This window comes from Callospermophilus lateralis, chromosome 10 (genome assembly GCF_048772815.1).
Source record: "Callospermophilus lateralis isolate mCalLat2 chromosome 10, mCalLat2.hap1, whole genome shotgun sequence".
Classification (NCBI taxonomy): domain Eukaryota; kingdom Metazoa; phylum Chordata; class Mammalia; order Rodentia; family Sciuridae; genus Callospermophilus; species Callospermophilus lateralis.
In genome coordinates this window covers 60,300,008-60,320,609 of record NC_135314.1, presented here as the reverse complement: position 1 = coordinate 60,320,609, position 20,602 = coordinate 60,300,008, and positions in this window count along the sequence as shown.

The window sequence follows — 20,602 nt, the reverse complement described above, 5'->3', positions numbered from 1 at the left end:
TCTTCCCAAACTGCTTCTTTTTATTTGACTGATAATGCCTCCAGAATGACCCATGTCACAGTCTCAGTTCTGAGGCTGTTCTTGAATAAACTTGAAGACAGACACAAATATACACACTGGACCATCAGATAGTAATCCACTACCAAGGTGGCCTTGTTTGTTCTGAGAGGGGGCCTTGTTTTGAAGCCATGCAATGTTGCTTCAACCACATTTTAGTGATTTGTGGTTTGACACATCTTGCCAGGTTAACAATGTGACCTCTTCAAATTCTTTTTTGAGCAGTCAGGGAACAAATAAACAAGCCAACTGATTTTGTCCTCTTGGAAAGGCTATTCCAATGGCAGATTTAACAGGCTCAATGGAAAGCATCTTGTCTGGAAGCTGCAATCTTGGAGGTGATTATTACCAACTTTCTGAGTAGCTTTAGGGGCCATTGAGAGCACTGAGCTAGTAGGACAGAAGCTGTTATATTAGAGCATCCAGGAAAATGGGAGAAAATGTCATGTCCTTTGGTCTTTACTAACATAATGCTGGGAAGTTCCATTCCAACTCGGGGGAGGGGGATGCCACTCTCCACCAAAATGCCTGATTATATTTGCTCCAGGCTTCTCTCAAGTGTATCCCCACATTTATATCTCAGAGCTAAATGTATCAGTGTGCCTGCGTGTGTCTCTGTGAGTGTGCAAGATCACATTTAACTTCTCTTACCTCAACTCAGGGATTTTTAAGTCTATTTTCTGATGCAAGAGATTATAATTACTTAAACATGACAATACCCAGAAATGGTATTATTTTGCTCTTTTGGCCTAATGCAGCTGTGTGTCTGCTAGGTCAATTGGAAGTTTACCTCTTTTAATTGAAGCACACACACTAACTGGAGAGTGTCTGTGTTACATTCTTATCTCCCAAAAATGAAAAAAAAAAAAAAAAAAAAAAAGAAGTGTACTATGAACATCTTTTTAGACATTTGAAAAGACTTGTAACACACACATCTTAAAAGATATATTTTTGGGGGGTTAAAATAGAAAGTAAAATCTGTTCAGTGGAAAACAGATTAAGGGCCATAGAAGGTAAATTATACACCATTAGGAGATTTAAATGGGCATCACATGGAAAGATATTCCAATGTATGAGAGCATTAAGAAAGACCCATACCCCTCTCTATGACACAGAAAGAAGCATTACATGCTGTCTTCTGAATTTTGAAGCCAAAAGTGGCATGACCTTCCCAGGAGCTAGGGTACAACCTTAGAATCTGCCTTGGCTCAAATCCCAGAAACTCGGTTCTCTGGATGCTAAGGGCAACATACAGTACCTGAGAAGCCACAGAAATAACTTCTTTTAGAGGCAGCAAGGCTATACAACCTAAAGGGCTTAGGGTAAGGTTTTGTTGCTCCCAATGAAATTAGTTTCTTCTTTATCACAAAAGGAAACACATTAAGTACACGCTAACAGCAGCTTTCTGATATGCTTGGCAGAGCACAAGATCCAGAGGCAGAAATGTAGGAATAAGTCTCGACTATTCCAAGGGATCCTAGCCAAATCACACATTCTCTTTAGGGCTGCAGTTTCTTTAATCTGTGAAATGGGAATGATAATAGTTAACATATCTCAGGCATGTACTAGTTTCCAGGCACCTGTACGGTAAGGTTTGTTTAGTGCACCTCTTCATGAAGGTCACTCCTTAAGAGTCTGTGCTGCAGGGAGACCAGACTGAGTGGGAGCCCCTAGCTGTCACACTTTGGAATCCAGAGATGCTGATTCTGAGACCCTTCCACCCTCACTACCACCCTGACAATGAATTACACAGTGGGAATTCTAGAACTGAGCTAGTCCTGCCTCATGCAGGACTCCTTTTTGTTTGGACTGAGTCTGAGAATTATAGTCTGAGCGCTTTCAACCCAAACCTCTATCCATTCTTCTATTCACAAGGTCAACTCACATTACAGCTAAGCCCTTCTTCCCCTTCCTTTGTGCCATCCTTTATCTTCCACCTGAGTTTCTCCCAACACATTTCTTGCACATCTCCTTCCATCAAATTGTCTATTCTTTGGATGACTCACATTGACACCCATAGAAAGGGATTGAAATGACCTCATTTCACTCTGATAAAAAGTGCTGAAATTAGTATTACTCTTGTCACTTCACAAATAAGGAAACAGGGGCACAGAGGGACCAAGAAGAAAATAAAATAACAGTCCTTATTTCACAAAGTTGTGAAAATGTAATGAGATACTACAAGTGGAAGGGATTTACAACTGGTATTTTTTTAGGTCAGAGAGGAAAATTCAAACAGAATATCTAAGCATTACCTTCCCCTTCCCCTGGTACTGGAGATTGAACCCAGGGCTTTTCACATATTAGGTGAGCACTAAGCTACATCCCTAGTCTACTTTATTGTGAGACAATGTCTCATTAAAATTGCCCAGGCTGGCCTCAAACTTAGATCTTCTTGCCTCAGTCTTCCCAGTGACTGGAATTACAAGCATGTGCCACCATGCCTGGTGTTTGCTTATTTTGTTTCTGCTAATGTCTTCTTTTCAATCTTTAGTTTTCTACCAGTTTCAGATTCTTATGGAAAGTACTTTACTCCTCATGCACAGGTGTCATGGGAATGTAATACTGTAACTTTAGTCACCTCTGTCCCACAGTTATCCACCTATTTAATTTAGACACAGGGAAGAGTAGCATTTGGACATGTGAGTCAGGGCACTATGACATGCTTAACATGACGTTCTGATCTCTAAAACTAGAGTTCAGTTCTCCTAACCTCCCTAATTGGTTTAATAGTGAGCAATTTACTAGCCCCTGACGGAGGCAAAACTACACAAAATGACAGTCATTTTGCTTGGTTAATACCCTTCCTAAGCATTCAGGCATCTTAACAAAAATCTTGTCATCCAAATATATAATGTGCAGTGTGGATAGTCAAAATATACTTTCTATCAACCCTGATCATTAAGCCTACTTTATAAACCATTGGTGAAAGAGAAGCTCTCATAAAAATTTTACACATACCCAACTGAGTTCACCAGAACATTTCTCATATTATCCATTGATATGCCAATTTGTACCCTATATAGAATGCAGGCTTCCTTGATCTTCATCTGCTTCATGGGTATAATTACAAGCTGCTGAAATGATAATCTTGATCATAAAACTCAGGTTATTTCTAGGGACCAGTCAAACAGTAGGCAGAATGCCAGTGAGGAAGGGAAGTTGTGAGCTATGGATTGTTCTCAAATCCCCAGATGCTCAGCATAATTCACTCCGACAATTTCTAGCACTGCTTTTACTGAGTTATGGGGAAGAAGGGGCAGGAAAAAGCAAGGTGAAAGCAACAGCCAAGGTGGGGCTGAGCCTGAGCCCAGCGTAGCAGAGAGCACAACTGTGTACAACACAGTGCCACTAAACTCCTGGAGGGAATCAACAGCTTTTATGTGTTATCTGCACATTCCCCTTGAAAATGAAAGATGGGAGTAAGCAACAGAGATGGAACTGTTGCATTTGTGGAGTTCCCAATAGTGCTTCTAAAAGAGATGTACTGATTAGACCAATTGATGAGTTTGGAATCCTTTGGGAGTCAGAAAGCCCATGGCTTCAAGCTGACTGAATATGCACTTCTAACAGATTCAGCAATGTCAGAGAATTCCAGGGAGCTTAGCAAAAGATCAGGGAATAGCACATCCTCCCCCTGCTTATTCTGGCAGCTCCTTCCCTGAGTGAGATGCCTTCCTGGGGATGGAAGTGCCAGCTTGCTTCTTCCCCAGGGGCTGTAGGCTGCAGGAAACTGAATCCCTGAGTGGGTGTCACTGGCTTCTTCATTTGTTTTCATTTTGCCACCAGACACTTCTATTTAAACTACTTGGAAAAATATCTCAATAGCATTCCTATGGTCTGCTCCAGGAGAGAGGGGATGGATCTTTCTGCACTCTCCTCTGTATCTGGCCTTCAACCCTGCTTGGTCACCCCAAGGTTACAAAGACCTTCACCAGAGAGCTGTCCTAGGTTCCTAACAGTTTAACCAAGAAGCCAGATAGCTGCCAAGTGTGGTCTGAATGACAATGTCACTATGCATTTAAATGATGAGTTCACATCCATTTATCAAAATGAGGCCTGACAACACACCAAAAATATTATATGCACTTCAAAGCATAAATCACTATCCCATCTCTATTCCAAGTTTAGCCAACCTTCTGAAAAATCCAAATACTGCTGTTTCCTTGTAAAACAGACCTGTTTAATATTTACTGAGATTTTTGTTTAAAAATGAGGCCATGCCATATTTCCTTGGCCTAACTCTTGCAGGTTATTCCATGATTATATGATCAGGTAGGTAAATATATTATTAGAAGTGAATGAGTTTTCCTAGTTCCTTGTTTTCATAAGGGGAGCCCTAAGCAGGCTCTTGGCTTTTCTCTATCGCTTTACTTATTGCCCCTAGGTAGATGGGATAGCATACAAGCTGGTTAAATTTGAAAAGAATAGCACTTAGTTGGCTCAATTTCATTCTTTCTTCTTCTCAGAAGGGACCTCTCCCTTGAAATCACAGCATTCTCTACTTCTCCTTGCTCTCAGTCATGCAAGGATTTGCTTCTGTGTTTCAGGCAGCCCAGGGCCAGTATAGCCATACTCAGGTGGGGCATGTCTTCCAAATCAGGGGCTCAGTATTAGCAAACCCACATGAATAAAACCCCAAACTATAACTGCTAACTTTGTCATCCTCAGTTTTAGGATAATATTCTGGCCTCTATTTCCTCTTCATTTTCTTTGAATCTTGTCCATAACTCAGGCCAAGAAGATCCTATTGGCTAGGAACCACCGGAAGACACAAGAAACTATGATGGAAAACTAGAGTTCAGTTCTCCTAACCTCCCTAATTGGATTAATAGTGAGCAATTTACTCACTATCTGGGGCCAGAGTTGTGGCTCAGTGGCACAGCGATTGCCTAACATGCATGAGGCACTGAGTTTGATCCCTGGCACCACATATAAATAAACAAATAAGTAAAATTATTGGGTCCATCTACAACTAAAAAAATAAATAAATTTAAAAAAATACAATTTGGGCTGGGGATGTGGCTGAAGTGGTAGCGCGCTCGCCTGGCATGCGTGCGGCCCGGGTTCGATTCTCAGCACCACGTACAAACAAAGATGTTGTGTCCGACAAAAACTAAAAAAATTAATATTAAAATTCTCTCTCTCTCTCTCTCTCTCTCTCTCCTCTCTCATTCTCTCTTTAAAAAAAATACAATTATAGAATTAAGCTCACTATTACTGTGAAGAGAACGATAACACAAACATGGGGATAACTGTTTAGGTGAGAGTAAAATAAGAATATTATCCCTGGGTTGATATGACCCCCAAACTGAAAATAAGGTAATACAGACGAGTGCTCTATAAAGATGTAAATAGAATAATGAAATATGCAAACTGCATGACATATTTGCTATTTAGGAACTTTATGTGAACTTGGTGGTAAAGTCAGTGACTAAACTTGCAAATATTGTCACACACACACACACACACACACACACACACTAACCAAGTGTCATCGCTGAAAACAGATATTGTATGTGAAAAAGAAAAAAGCTCTCTGGAAATAATCAACAGATACAGAATACTAATATAGAAGGTCTTATTACTGTTTCTTTTTAAAAATGCTCACCTTCAGGAGGGATGGAGAATTAACTGGAGGAAACTGAAGAGAGAATATAGCAAAGTATGGAATCAAGAGCACAAGATTCTTTTCAATGCCCTAAAATGTTTGTTACTTGGTTAATTTAAAAAATGTACATTTTTTTCTGGTAATAAAGGTATATAATATTATAAATTGATATTTGTAATTATGGGTAATTTGTAGGGTTTTAAACCTTACTGCCATACATATGTTTGTTGCACAATGCATATTTTGTTATGGGGAAACATACTCATTTTTGGCACATTCATCATGGACATGCCTATTAGCAGTATTCCGATCTGTCTGTCTGTTTGTGCCAGGCATATGCAGAGCATGCCAGCGGCCCTCCTACATAGGATACTTCCATGTTTATGACAAATAGACAATATGATCTTGTACCTTAATTCCCTATGAGAAAAGAGCTGAGCACATGACGTCCTATTCCGGAGAAAGAGGCCTGCCCCTACATGTGACAAAGGTAATCCACATAGGCACTCAGATGTTCTGACACTCACAAAAGGATCACTTTTTTTGTCTCACCCAATTATTTCGAATAGAGTGTACACAAATAGCTTGTTGCACAATTCTCCCAACCAAAAAGTGGCATAGCTCGCTTGAGCCTGAATCCTCAGAAGTTAACTACAGAAAGCATCTACTCCCATCAATTCCATTCTTCCCAGACTGGGAATAAGCAGCCCCACACTTGAAGTCTGTATGACACACAAGCCACAGAAGGTAGTTCTGAGGGTTCAGTTCTCCTCATAGAATACTTGCTTCTTAATATGTATATATTTGTTTATAATGTATATTGTTCTCATTTCCAAAAGGATTGGAGAGAAAAATATGTCTATAGAACTGACTGTTATTCATTTCTTAGTTCATTTTAATGCCCATATTATTTTTCTCTTGCTGAAACTTTTCATTAAAATTGATAATATCAATCATATGTTTGGCAGGCATTCCTTTTAATAGTAATACATTAAGAATATGTAATTTCATCACATTTTTAACTATAATTCTGTATTTGTTTATCTGGTTACATTTATTGGTATACGTGAAGGAGAAGGATAATACATTAATCAAATACTATGTACATGTATCTGGTGACCTTGTTTTGGAAAAATAAATATGTATAGTGTGTGTGTGTGTGTGCACGTGTATGTGTAAATATACACAAAAATGATTAATTACCAAAGCCAGTCATATAAATTAAAACACAGAAAAACAGACATATTACTTTCATGACCTATTGTTTCTTACCTATTATGAAACTCTTAAATGTGATAAGAAATCTAGAGTTGTAGAAACAGGGTGACTTGTCTTTCATGTGAACTTAATGGTTAAATTTTTAATTTATTTTACTTTAGATTTATACCCAAATGCTACACTAATGCCTCCCTTGTATTAACACAAAGTAAAATCTGGTTTTAATATAGACATGGTTAAGGCATATGGATGGCAGATATCTAGAGGTAAAAGGAAAACAGACTCTCCTCCAGGAGTCTCTGAAGAGGAAAAGACAATGGAAGAAGAAAGTGTGAGAGGAACAGATGGGCAGGCCGAGTTTTGCTTTCCATGCGACATTCTGCACTTATTATTCGCATGAGGACTAATTTATAAACTCAGATAGTGTTTATAAACTCCACCGTCCTAATGGAAATGAAAGCATTAATACAACCAGAGGATTCTTTACTTTCCAGGTTTTAATTAAAATCATGGGCGTTAAGAAGCAAAAGTGTCTTCGTGGAATACAAGTCTAATGAAGTATTTCCTTGCCTAGCACAGTGCTCTGTGTGCAGTCCCAGTTTCCTGGCACCAGTCATTTGAAAATCTGACCCCCATGTAACTAGAAGAGCTCTCTCTGAAAATTAGAAAGGCAAATTATGCTACATTATTTTTTCCAAGCAAATATGCTTGCCAAGTCATAGCCAGGAAAAATAGCAAATTGTAAGTGAACACACACAAACACACACACATACACACAGCCTTACCACATGATATCTTAATTGTCTACCTGGAGGACTAGAAGTAAATGTATTTGTTTTCTATGTGCTGGGTAGAAGAATTGAAAAAGAAAGGGGAAGGTGTCAAGCCTGGAAAAAATAAATGCGGGGAAAAGAGTAAGGGCAAACTAAGAGAAGTGAGAGAAAGGGAAAAAAGAGAAAGGAACATTGAGAGTACTCTCACTCTAGCACAGAAGAATTTAGCATTAATTTCAATACCAAGTGATGAAGAGAAAGGATGCAGAGTCATAGGGACCTAACTGGACTCAAACCCCGCCCTGTCTCTGTTACTCAGCCCACACAACCATTTTCTTTATACCTCTTCAGGTATTACCTAGTTTGTATATGGCAATACCAGGATGTGATGGAATTAAACTACCTTTCCTGTGAGGCAGCACAAAGAAACAACAGACTTCACGTTCAGTCACAGAGATTTCCAGCTGTTTTGTTCAGTGATGATGTTGGTGATGGTGTCAATGATGGTGATGGTGGTTATGATAATGACATAAATGGCAGTATATGCAAAGTATTAAGTAGCAATGCTGTGTTAGGCAATGTGCTACGTGTTTTACAATGACTGCTTCTCATTCATATAACACCTCTGGGCGGTAGGTGTTGATAACCCTTTAATACTATAGACACACAAATTACTCAAAATTATACAATTATCTAGCAATGAACTGATTGAAAAGATGGCTTTAAAGAATACTTTCAAAAGCAGCCTTTTGTCATCCTGATGTCTAACACCCACATACTCATACATAATACGCATACTGTAGAGTGTGTACCCATACATACCTTCATGTATGTATACATGAAGGAGACGTTGACTTTTGTCCAGGCACCTACTGGATTCATATTTTATACTATCTCAATTCTCACAATGTCTTCTAAGAGATTAACTTAACCATATTTTGCACATGTTGGAAACTGAGGTTCTGGTTGTTAAAAGGTTTTGCCTAAATTCACTTCTAAATGGAAGAAGCCACGTTTGAATTTGAGTTGGTTTGACTAGAATCGCACTGACCAAAAGGAGTTTAACGCCCAGATGTGAACCACATGTATGAGCCACAGATGTAATTCATTGAAACTTTCCAGTGGCTACAATTTTAAAAAGTAAAAAGAGTATACACAGACATGCACATCATGACCTCTGTCAGTTCTCACCTTGTCTTGGTTTTGGGACTGGTCCACATTTAAGAATTTCATTGCCCTATGTCACTTATAATGACATATCTGGAAAGCTCCATAATGCACCTAAGCAAGTAGTCAAAGTGGAAAAGCAGAGTCTAGAGTGAGTTCCCAGTGCTTGTGGATACTATACCGTCTCAGGATGCATACAACCAATCCAACCCTGGCACAGTCTCAGGGAGGGACACCATACCCACAGAGACAGACTTCCTCTTCATTGGCCTCAGTCTATGAAAGACATTTCTCTGCAAGTTTATTCTGAACTCTTCAGTCAGAGAAATAAAATCCCTATAAGACATCGGGTTATGTAGAGTTAAAAAAGTAAATATATATGCACAAATATATTGATTTAAAATCCTGGTGTGGGTGAGCATTAATAGTTAGTGTCACAAAGATCAACAATGATGGTTGTTCTAATGGCTGTTATGATACATGCTTAAATAATGCAAGCTTTTTTCACCTCAACACTGTAACTGTATCCCTAGAAGTATTCATTTTAAATACCATATAGACATCTATTTGAATGCAAATATTAGCCTCCTGATTTATTTGCAAATTTACAGTGTCATACAATGGATTTTCTTAAAGTCCAAGTATCATATGTAGGATTCATCCTCTAAAAAACATGTAGGCAAAAGGTAGATTTATTCCAGTCATTTGACTATACTGTAAGGAAGCAGAGTTCAGAGTGATTAATTATTTTTTCTTTAGTCCAGTATGGCTGTTGAAAGGATTGAGATAGTCAGGATTCAGAAAAAGAGTGACAACAGAAGTTTTACTCAAACATGTCCCCACTGGGTTCCATGTGGAACACCATGTATGGAAAGGGACGGTGCTTGTCTTCAAGAGTATCCATTTGAATATGAATACACTTGATTAGAAATTCATGAAAATGCACAAAACAATAGTAAATAATAATTTTTTCAATTTCATGTTCTTTGCATTTATGTTCTCAAAATTTCCAGTCGATCCTACTGTAAATATATCTACAGACCATAAAATTAGTGAACCACTCTTCTTTATTGCCCACTGAACATATGCTTTATGAGCCTAATTGACTATAAATAATAAAACTGAATTTTAAACCAAGTAGAAATTTCCCTAATCACATAAGACCCCTTTATCATATGCTTGTGCTACATCCTTTAAAAAAATCATTTCAGAGTTTCACACTTTCTCTTGATATTGATTTAAATGAGAGTGCACATTGTTTAGAACTTTTACTGATTTGTTAAAAATATAACATTTTTAAAGTAATGAAAACTGGCATTTGCTTAACCCCTAATATATATGAGATATGATACTAGATACTTAAGAGATAATATGATCATGCATCATTTTAATCCTCACAGTACTTTATAAGATAGATGTCAGGATTCACATTGTACATCTGGGAAACTGGAAACCAGAGGTTTTACCAGCTGATTCAGGACTAGATGACTAGTGAGCAATTTAGCCAGGCTATAAACCCCATTATTCTCTGTCTTTCATACCCAGAACAATCCTTGTTGACTCAAACTTTGAATAAATCATGAGTGACCAAGGTGGATAACACCGTTTGGGTTAAAAATAATGGGTGATTTAAAAATGATCAAAGTGAATTTCCTGTGTGTTTCTTAGTGTAATTCTACTTGCTTCCCCTCCGAAAATGTAGTTCCATAATAAATGAAATAATATGAGTAGATTATAATTAGAATAACAACATGGAAATCTATAAGGATCAGTTCTATGTATGTATTCTAGTTTACTCATTTAAGCCGTATTCTCATTACATTATAGTCCTATCTTCCAACTGCTTGAGATGGGAAGAGGTTGGGAGTTAAATCTGAAGTTTCTTTATGGTGAATACAAAAGACATTGGTTCCTATGTGTCTTCCAAAGGGATGCTTGAGCAATAAGGTAACATATGATACTTGAGGCATCAAAGAGGATGGCTAGTAGTCAGGGCACTATTGCATAACAGAGGATCCACAGGGGAGCCAGGACAGGAGGGAGCCATTTGCCATCTTTTTTGTCCACCTCTAGGATTCAATTTCATACATGTAAGACAGAGCTAATAATGACCAGTTCATATAGATATTGTCAGGATCAAAAGAAAATAAGTGGGGATCCTACTAGGCATTGTTTGATTAATAGCTAGCATATAATATTTGTGCCTCACTTTCCCTCCTCACCAAAGCTTATCCATTCCTTGATCACTAGGAAAAATCCCCAGTGAGTAAAATGAAATGAAAAATATACAAATAGATTATTGACACTGAAGAATCATATATAGCTATGAGGGAATGGAGCATACATGTTGTTTCTCATACACAGTTGAAAAGTTAAACCATATGATTTGGGAGCTACTCACACATATGTGCCAGAATGAATGCCAAACTATGGAGCTCCTTAGACAATGAACAATGTCAATAGAATGCTTTGCTACAAATGTCTTCATAAGGTACAAAGATGATGCTCTCTCCAGATGTTTTTCCCCTGAGAAAGATCAGGCCCAAGCAAAAAGGTGGGAGGAAGGGACTGAGCAGAGGACATATTAAAGCGAGACCAAACACAGATGACAGATATAAATGGCTTTAGGAAAACACTTTCTTCATCTTTCCATTTCACACTTGAATGGCTTCAACATTTTTATGGACCCTCCCAACCCTTTTAAATGTTTGATGTAATGTCGGCCTATCATTGTGCAAGCACGATGAACATGATGGGCATGCTGCCAACACTTGCCCCAAGGAGGGACTGGGAAAGCCACAGACTGAAAGAGTGGATCACAATCATGTAAACACTCACTCCTAAAGGTAAGCTAGAATAGAAACATCGCACAGTAAGACATTGCATTTCAGACATTTTGTGCAGGGGCTGAATCTGCTATTGCTACTGAAAGGACAGGGGAACGCCTGTCACAGTTACAGATTCTCTGGTGGGTGGAATAGAAGTGGGAGTGACAGAGCCACCTATCAGCCACACCGGAGATGATTGATGAGCCAGAAAAACCAGGCAGCGAAGCCCAGCCTCTCCAGAATCCATTTGTTATTTCCGATCTCTCTCTGTCTCTGTCTCTGCCTCTCTCACACTGCAGCTAATCAGTAGTGATAGATGAGGGTAGATATTCACTCTTTTCCTTCAGGCACCCAATTGCATTTTCTCTTGCTTGTCAACAGGTCTATCATCCATTTCTCAATGAGTCCTTTATTCAAATAAAAAAGGAGCCAAAGTTTTTCCTAGAACTGTTAATTCAAAAGACCTTAAGTGTTGAGAAAAAGATTGGAAAGGAAGGAAAGATCAAAGGATTTCATTGCTTTACCAATACAGGGACAAAAAAAAAAAAAAAAAAGGCATTTCCAGGAAGAGTGTGTTGACTAATCAGGACTTAGTGTTTAAAGGAAGTTCAAATAAAAATGCAATGGCATTTGAAAGCCAGAAATAGCATGATTTGGCAAAAATCTAGCCCTCATCTCTGTATCCCCACTTGAATTATATGTAGTTATTCCAATTGGCTCAATAAGGCTGCCCAGTCACCAATGTGGCTGGTGTTTACAGGACCTTGACATTTGCGTGGCTATATTGATGACTCACTCAAATAGAAATGGACAAAATTTGGGTCATATCTCATTTTTATCTATCATCTTCAACAAATATGAGGGAGTGAGCAGAGTTGTAAAATTAAGACTATAGCTGATTCTGTAAATATGGTGGAGCCAGAACATTCAGTGCTTTGTGTTGGCTGAAATTCATCTTTAGAACCAAGCCACATGGTGCATGCTCAAAACATTGCACCAGCATCTGCATGAGGCCAAAAAAGCCTCACAAGAAACAGCCAGACAGAATATTTTGGTCCTAATGGATTTGGCTCTGCACATGGGACAATTTTTGTTTTTAATGAGGAGAGTTAGGATCTGGGGATGTATCCCTAAAAAGGATGATGGTAATGACAACAAAGATTATCATGATAATAAGGACACCCATTGATAAAATACACTTGGTAACTTATACACATAAGTTATTACTAAGAGTCTTCTCTTCCTGAATTAACTTCCCTAACTTAAAGAATTTCATAGAGACCTTTCCTCTAAAGAACTCTATTTTATACCTCAGAGCCTCAGAGAGAAGACAATTTAATTTAAATCTGTGTCTCTTTGCAAAATTACCTTTTCAATAGACACTTTAGGACCATATATTGCTATTTGAAGGAAGTCATCCTCCTTTTAAAAGGAGGTGTTCTTTTGTTTATATACAAGCCAGTTGGTCAGAAATGCACAGGTAAATTAAACATGGAAAAGAAAATTTGACCATCCTATTTGACGGTAACTCATTAAGACATTCTCATAAAAGGAGGAGCCATTCACCGATGATCCTACTACATACACAGGCATCCCTGATGTTATTATCAGATTATCAAGAAGCAATTTTGATAGGTTTTTATAGATGAGAAATATAAATTAAGAAAACCTCTCACATATGTTCTTGCTGTGCATGAAATTAAAATGCACATTTCCATGTCCAGAATTGTCTGCATACAGTATATTTATATAATCAAAACATGTATCTATTAGTATAAATATGAAACGTGAAGGTTAAATAGATAAAGATGCTGGAGATTGACTGGAGGTCTCATATCTACTGCTGTTTTTAAGTTACAGTTGCATTACTATCTATAATGTATACAATAGACTAGTGCCTCTGATGGCTATAATAATTCTGTTTGCTTAGATTATAAATTTGTCAGTATTAAAATATTGCTTTAAAAATAGTATTATTTTTATAATTTTAAAAGAATTTAGTTTTTTAAATTTAATTTTCTTTAATTTTAAAGAATATACTGATCTTATTAGGAAAGTAATACTGGAAAAAATCAATTCAACATGATAAATTAGAAAAATAAATGAAGCCCTTTGGGGATTAAAGTCATCAGTACCTGACTCTCCCTCTCCTAAAGTCAACATCCTCTTCTTTACCCAGTTACAAAATAGGTGCTGCAAATATTACCCTGACAATAGGTATGACTGAGCAGTTGAAATAACTAGATGATGTTCCCTTTGGGTGCAGTTATTTAAATTGCTTCAACAGTCACATTTTCAATTGAAATTATTTCGTAGCAATCAACCTTTATAAAAGAAAAAAAGCCAACTATGGAGTAAACAATTTGATTACCACCTTATACTTTAATCCATGATCATGAGGGACCTGGAACTCCCAGTTGAATTGACTCTCTAGATTAAGAAGCCTATTTGGTATTTTGGTGCTTTTAAAACCATAAACATATAAACAAATAATGTTCAGGCCCCTAATTATCATGATAATATTTTCCGACCCTTAATTCAACAAATTATTATTCAACCCTAATATTTGCTTTAATTATATAAAAGGCATTCTAAGAAATTATTTCTATAAAAGAGGGTTCAGGAACTGCTGCCACAGAGACTTTCTATTCTTGCTCTATCAGAGTGGACCCTTTGCTGAGAAGAGCAGATAACCTAGCCAAACAGTATGAACCTATGAAGGCACCCTCTTTCAGCTATTGTACCCCGGAGGCACAAATGTTTGGATAAGTATTGACATTTCACCCTTCATCAATGCTAAAATTTAGCACTGAGTTCCTACAATAAAGGCTTATGTCTTCAGCCTTTTTCTTATTAATCCTATTACGCTTGTCTTTATGAGCTCTCCTAGTTCCTTTCACTCCCTCCGGGGCTTAGCTGCAAATGAGATTTCACATCTCAGTGTAAAATAACCCGAACATTTTTCTATAAAATTAAATAAAAGTCCTCCATCCTGGCACTACATGCCTAGAATCCAATTTCTGGAACCAATGTCTTTCCCAACGCCTCATTGTCTTCTTGCCATCTCACTTTTCTTAGCACTGAAATGCGTTTTTTTTTTTCTTTTTTTTTTTTGCTTTTGCTTTTGCATTCAAATGATTCATTGGTGTAAGAAAGGAGAGAATGAGATCAGGAAGTGAGAGTGGATAGCAGATCCCAAGACCCCAGACTTCCATGCCCACTTTTTTAAGGGTGTCACCTGACTAGGATGAGAAGTTAGTCTCTTCTGCAGTTCATGCAGTTCATCAATGGTTTCTTCTATATCTTATCATGGTGTGCTCCTCTCTGGCTGTCTATGCCTGTCCTTTCAGGGAAAAGTAGCTATAAGAAAAAAATATATTCAAACTTTCTCCTCGAAAAGAGATTAGAGTTTCTTAAGAAGAAGGCAACTCAGAAAAAATAAGTCCTGGGACCACTCTGAAAGGTTTGGCCCTTTCATGGAGTTTCAAGTATCAGGGGTTTCCAATCTCAGTGGACCTAGATCCAAATACACAAGCCAACTAAGTGCCAGGCATCCCTAGAGCCCCTCAGAGCATTCCATCCAATATATCCAGGAAATTGAATATTTCACTTTATTTTTCTAATTCCTGGTAGTATTAAGCTCTTATAAATAGTAATATTTCACAAAAATAACAAAAGGAAATGATTCATTTAAATATGTTGCATCCCCTTCAGGATCTTGTTTAAATTTAGATCACAGGTGCAATGTTAATAAAATTCAACTTTCTGAAGTTATCCTTATATATAAATTGGCAATGGATGGCAATGAATTATGCACATGGGAAATATCAAATAAATCATGGTGTGGTGAAAAGTATGTTAGATTCTCATCCTAGATATATCCTGAGCCAAGGAGTAACTCCATATTTCTAGATTTCAAAAATTACTTTAGAGAAGTTTTTTTTTAACATACTCCTAGTTCAAAGTTTTAAATTATTTAAATAAAGAAAGTCTACAGAGAGATGCAAACACAATATCTTCTGAAAGTAACATTCAGGTATGACACAGAGGGTCACAGTGGCAATGACTTTCCACAACTGAGGTAAACGAATCAGATGCTTGCACAGTACGAAATAAAATGTATGCCAAACATTTGTGGTTATTGGTCAACTGTTAAGAAACTCTGAGGAAAAACAATGTCTCAGGCTTCTTTTATCACTAGAATTTTATTAAGTGGGACAATTCTTTTGATTAGGTTCAATGAGACAAAATGTTTCAATGGGAGGAAGATAATCCACTAATATTGACCTTCTAGATTGAGTTTCTATTGAGTTTCTAAATTCCTTTACCTTGAGAATTTAATCCAAAATTTTGTAGGTTTTTGGTTGGAGAAAATATAATTCTTACTGAAAGGGTTTCTTCTGTAGAAAATAGAATCTCATTTGGAGAGTTACCACTATTTATTAGAAGGAATATTTCTAGCCATGACAACATCACACAAAGAAGACTGAATGTGTATTTGTGCACAAATTAAAAATAAAGGATTGACTACATTTATCAAAGGCTCAGAAAAAAAAGTGCTTGGAAATGTGAATATGTGTGCTACTGATATTTTCTATAATATCATGACAAGCAAAGTGAAATGCATTGAGAATATATTATGAGGAAGAGAATTTAGTTTCTTTCTAACTGACATAAAATCTACTATCTTAAACAGCAAATCTATATGGATGACATAACTTCCTGAGGGATATTTTACTTTTGCTTATACAAATTCATAAAGAATACATCAGGTCTAAATTTGAGGCAACCCCAGTCAATCGTAATAAGAAGTAATTATTGTTATTAAAATAATTATTTCAAAAATCACATGGCCAAAGTGTTTCTCAGCTTAGTTGGCAGGAAGATATAATTATATTACATATTAGAATTTCAAAGACAAATTTTAAATAACCTCATGTTATAAATATAGTGTTCTCTCTTTTGTATTTTCCCCCCCTAGACTAAACAACGAACTTAAAACTGTGCTTGAATTTGCAAATAATCAGTGATTATTGCTTGAACCAGCCTGTCATGATTCTGTGTTTTTTCTACAGAATACAAGAAGTTTTTAATTATGTAAATATCCTCTGTAGAGAGGTACTTTACAAAGGTCACTTCATCCTCTTCCGCCTGGAAGCCATGGGTCAAGCAGGTATAGACATAAGTTTATAGGTCAAAATTGACTACTTATGCTGCTGTTGTGTGAATCCCTACTTTCAATATGCCAACTCTTTGAAGACAAACAGAAGTTTCAGGAGCACTTAATCAATTTTTATAAGAAATCTACCTTTTTTTGTCCAACCTTTTCTAAAACCTTCTATAGTCCGACCTTAATCTATCTATCTAAAACCATTTCCTTCTAAATAAGTCAGGTTCATAGTCTCATCTTGTGCTATACATACCATATTTATACTTCAAAAGCCTTTCTTCATATTGTTCTTCTTACCTACTAGTTTTTTTCTTGTCTTTTCGTCCATCTAAATCCCAGCCAGCTTCTATCCATGTTCAAATCCCATCTCACTCTTTAAAGGCTTAGCTTATAAGCCCAGCTTTGGTTGATCTCTGAATTTCTGAAGAACACAGAACTTATACATCTAAATTTTGCTATAAATTATGTTCCATCTGAATATGTTCACATTTTCTTCCCACGTATAATGTGATCTCTTTGGAGACTGAGCTGATATTTTTTTAATTCTTCTTAATATCTCACTGTACTAAGCAGGAGTCCAATTGTATAATAAATTTTCAATATGAACAAAAGGAAAATAATGTCAGTGCACTTATACTGATGAGTAGTTTAGTAAAATGATCTTGCCAAACAATTCATTCATTAACAATTAAATAACTTGTTTGTGACCACATATGGTGTTCAATTTTCAGACAATATTGAAAATACAAAACTGATCTGTTTGGAATGTAGCAGGTGTTTTGAATGATGGTTTTCTGAATCACTAGACAGACTGACCATTGGGACCCTTCTTAGCTAGAGATGTGGCCATCTCCTTAGAATGGATTGATCTAGGTAGTTGGAATCAGGATTCACTTGTAAATATGAGGTAGAAACTATTTCTATCAGATAAAGCTTCTTAATGTGGGTGAGTATGTGTAAAAAATAATTTAAAATAAAAGAGAGAGAAAGAGGGAGAAAAATTAGGGGAGAGGCAATTTCATCAAAACAGAGGGAATATCAGTAGAATAGATGAAGGGGATTTAGGAGGAAGAAGGACAGGAAAAAGGAAGAACAGTGAAATGAATCTTACAGAAATTTCTTAAGTAGAGGTTTGCATGTGGCAAGGTAGGTCCCGGCATCCAGTGTGCCTTTATGTATGTGTCCACAGGACACTAATGTAAAAAAAAAAAAAAAAAAAAAGGAGCTGATGGGTATGGTGACACACGCCTGTAATCCCAGCAACTCAGGAGGCTTAGGCAGGAGATCCTAACATCAACACCAGCCTAAGCAAAAGCAAGAGACTAAGCAACTCAGTGAGACTCTGTCTCTAAATAAAAATACAAAATAGGGCTGGGGATGTGGCTCAGAGGTCAAGCACCCCTGAGTTCAATCTCTGGCACCACTCCCCTCCAAAAAAAAAAAAGAAAGAAACTGTAAATAGATTGAAGAGCAATTGGTGGAGTAGAGGAAGGAGAGGGGACAGAGAAGGAGTCAGTTGAATTGAGCATGTTGAGTTCCATGCTTTCATGATTATACCAAGGTATATCTTGGTAATGTATCTTAACTAAAAAGAATTATTAAAAGTAGGTTGCCCAACAGAGAGTGCTTGGAATGCAATCTTTGAATCACCTCTTTAAAAGCCCCCCGTTTGTATAATGGGAGAATCATAGCCTTTGGGACAGCAGTTGCTCTCTTTCTCCTTTGCTGACAAAGCAACAAACTTTCTTTTTTCCTTTTTCTCAAAAAAAAAAAAAAAAAAGCTAGTTGCGTATCAATAAACTTTATAAGCATAAAATGCTTCTCTCTTGTATTTGAATAAATGCCTGAGAAATCAACCAAGTGGGTGTTGATGACAGAAACACAGGACAGATGCCCTCTAATGAGTAAAGTCGAAAAGATCTGATGTCCATACAATCCTCAAAGTAACATGTTGCTTTTGTGTAGAAATTGATTGCTTTAAAAAAAAAATTATATCTACTTGAGAAGCTTTTCATGTTTTACTTGCCAAATTTAACAAAACATAAGTACCAAAATAAACACAGTTTAGAGTTTGCAAATAAAATGCTTTAAAAATAGAAACATTTTTAAACTTTCATTTTGTTTTGAAAAAGGAACACACCTTTCTAGATGTGACTCCCTGGGTCTCCATTTTAATGAAGGCCAAAACCTTCTCTCAATGGGATGACTCTTTGCCCGACTATTGAAAAAACGTTTCCTCAACTTAATTATATGAAGATGCCCTTATACTGAAATGGAAATGAAAAGGTGATATTGGTTAAACCATCCCTGTGAGGATTCATTCAAACTTGCTTTTTGCTAACATACAACTCTTTTGAATAGAAGCCAGGCCCAGTTTAACTAATTTTACATTTAGGTATTAATAATGCATGATAAGCCATGTCTGATGTGACAAATTGCAATAACTATTAAACCATTTGCCCATCCAATATATCTGATTAATCATGACATACCATGTGACAAAGACAAACCTCTCAATTTTTTCAAAGAAAGCTAAGTGAATTGAAAAATAGACTAAACCCAATATTTCTCATTGGTATTAATGAGCCTCATTCTAGCTTCACAGACTGCCTAGCTGGAAGAAATCCTGTTATGTCTTCTTTTCAGATTAACCATGTGCCCAGCTAGTTCCTGAATAAAAGACAATGCTCCTTACAACCAGGGTTGTGTTGTAGGTGATTCTCCTCATGAATGCAAAGAACTGGAAAGTTTGACCCTAATAAAATCCCAAGGAAAATTAAGGGTAGCCTGTTAAGGGTCCTATATTTAATAATATCTCTTATACTAGGTTTTGCTAGCAAGGATCCACAAGAATGAATGGAGATCTTCACAAGCTCAAAAAGAATATCTAAAGTAGTGCCCAACAGCATCAAAAGCAAACTGTCAAAATGTTCACAATGGGGCAGAATCAAATATCCACCAAGAGAAAATATTATGAGCCTTATCTCCTTTCTTTGCATTTTGTTACCTCTGCACTAAAACTTGCTATTGAGTTATCTACAAAGATCAACACTTGAGCACACAAACCTCCCTCCAATATCCACAATGTCCTCATGCCCCTCCAATCTGTACATATAAATACTACTTGAATAAGTTAAAAAGAAAGATACATACTATAGTCTTCTCCCTGAAAGTGTTTAAGAGGCTTCAACAATTTGGAACATGACAATGGTCAAAGTACATGTGACTGCTTAGTGCTGGCTTATTACACAAAAAAGTTAGTAGAATAGTTTCCATGAGGCAAGTTTTAGAAATCCAAACACAGAAAAATGAAAAATTATTCTTATTTTGTGTAATTCTGGGTAAGTTACTGATCCTATTTGAGAATCAGATTTTGCATAGATATAATAAAAGTATTAATAACACTACTTGTATATTTGCCAAGATTAAATAAATAATTATTCACAAAACCTAGAAGATGCTAAAACAGAGAGAAAATTCAGACATATCTATTATTAATATTCTGGTGAAGAAAGACCCAAAGGTGACAGTACTCTGATTTGCTGGTATTTACATCTTTATGCATTCCCTTTCCTTGAATATGGGCAGTACCTGTGACTTGCTTCTGGCCAACAGAATGTGGAAAGTGTGATAGGGTGTCATTCCTGTGATTAGTTTGCATTATGTGGCAAGGTGATGAGAGATATCACTTCCATGATTAAAACTGGTGCTAGAAACTCTCATCTCCTTGATGATGTAAACAATCATGCTGGGAAAGACTCTGTAAGAAGGAAATGCA